At 36.6% G+C, this 2,188-nt stretch overlaps 1 protein-coding gene across 1 annotated transcript in view; it reads right to left on the bottom strand.

The window, feature by feature from the left end:
- Positions 1-2,188, bottom strand: part of LOC106873123 (H(+)/Cl(-) exchange transporter 7) — a 119,265-nt gene that overhangs the window by 61,474 nt on the left and 55,603 nt on the right. The gene's annotated exons all lie outside the window — the stretch shown is intronic.

Raw genomic sequence — 2,188 nt, 5'->3', positions numbered from 1 at the left:
ATAGGATTCAAAAAAGTAAACAGAAAAAATTCTTCAGGACAATTGTCATGTGACCAGGGCAGCCATCTTGGATCCAGTCCAGCAGATGAGAATTTAATTGCAAGGACAAGAAGGTATGTATCCAATTCCATCCTAGAAAAAAATTAACCATCCATCTTGCAAAGATGTATTTTCAGGAAGATCTAGAGTAAAACTACAGTTTGGCAGTGTTATTTTTTGGAAGATCATCCTGCTTGTCAACAAAAGCAGAATTTACTCTGGCCATTAGAATTTGTTATATCAGTTACATTTTAAAGTTAAGTTTAGTCTACAAAATCCTGACAAATAATTACTTTAAACCAGTGTTGTTGTTATTACTCTCTGAGTGGTTGGTGTTAGGAAGGGCATCCAGCTGTAGAAACTCTGCCAAATCAGATTGGAGCCTGGTGTAGCCATCTGGTTTCACCAGTCCTCAGTCAAATCATCCAACCCATGCTAGCATGGAAGGCGGACATTAAATGATGATGATGATGATATATATATATATATATATTGGCATTAAGAAGGGCATCCAGCTGTAGAAACTCTGCCAGATCAGATTGGAGCCTGGTGTTGCCATCTGGTTTCACCAGTCCTCAGTCAAATCGTCCAACCCATGCTAGCATGGAAAGCGGACGTTAAACGATGATGATGATGATGATGATGATGAAGGTAGCAAGTTGGCAAAACCATTAGCCCGTGGGGTGATGTGCTTAGCAGTATTGCATCTGCTTCTATGTTCTGAGTTCAAATTCCACCAAGGTCAACTTTGCCATTCATTCTTTCAGGGTCAATGAAATAAGTACCACTTGAAGACTGGGATCGATGTAATTGACTCATCCCCTCTCCTATAATTGTTGCCCTAGTGGCAAAATTTGAAACCACTATTATTATTAATAGTAGTAGTAGTAGTAGTAATAGTAGTAAGGCAGTGAAATGGCCGAAACATTAACGTGATAGGCAAAATGCTTAGCGGCATTTCGTTCGTCTTTATGTTCTGAGTTCAAATTCTGCTGAGGTCAGCTTTGCGTTTCATCCTTTCGGGGTCAATAAAACAAGTAGCAGTGGAGCATTGGGGTCAATGTGATCGACTATTCCCCTCCCCCAAATTTCAGGCCTTGTGCCTTTAGTAGAAAGAATTATTATTTTTATTATCATTGAGATGGTGAGCTGGCTGAATTGTTAGCACACTGGGCGAAATGCTGCTAAGCATTTTGCCCATCATTTCATTCTGAGTTCAAATTCTACAAAGGTCACTTTTACTTTTCATCCTTTCAGGGTCAATAAAATAAGCACCGGTTGAGCACTGGGGTCCATGTAATAGACTTACCTCCCACCTCGGCAAAGCTTGAAACCACTATATCAATATACAGGGTGTCCACAAGGTCTGGGCACATGGAGTAAATAAAATCATAACATAAACAATTAAATATAAGAAATAATAATTTCTTAAAGTATGTGTTAATCCCCCCGTGTACCCAGACTTTGTGGACAATCTGTATATATATATATAGGGTGTCCAGAAAGTCTGGGTACATGGAGTAAATAAAATCATAACATAAACAATTAAATATAAGAAATAATAATTTCTTAAAGCATGTGTTAATCCCCCAATGTACCCAGACTTTGTGGACAATCTGTATATATATATAGGGTGTCCAGAAAGTCTGGGTACATGGAGTAAATAAAATCATAACATAAACAATTAAATATGAGAAATAATAATTTCTTAAAGTATGTGTTAATCCCCCAATGTACCCAGAGATTGTGGACAATCTGTATATATATATAGGGTGTCCAGAAAGTCTGGGTCATGGAGGAAATAAAACCATAACATAAACAATTAAATATAAGAAATTATAATTTCTTAAAGTATGTGTTAATCCCCCAATGTACCCAGACTTTGTGGACAATCTGTATATATATATAGGGTGTCCAGAAAGTCTGGGTACACGGAGGAAATAAAATCATAACATAAACAATTAAATATAAGAAATAATAATTTCTTAAAGCATGTGTTAGTCCCCATGTACCCAGACTTTGTGGACAATCTGTATATATATATATAGGGTGTCCACAAAGTCTGGATACATGGAGTAAATAAAACCATAACATAAACAATTAAATATAAGAAATAATAATTTCTTAAAGCATGTGTTAATCCCCCAAC

Source organism: Octopus bimaculoides, chromosome 30, assembly GCF_001194135.2.
Source record: "Octopus bimaculoides isolate UCB-OBI-ISO-001 chromosome 30, ASM119413v2, whole genome shotgun sequence".
NCBI lineage: Eukaryota > Metazoa > Mollusca > Cephalopoda > Octopoda > Octopodidae > Octopus > Octopus bimaculoides.
This window is presented reverse-complemented; position numbering and strand designations above follow the sequence as displayed.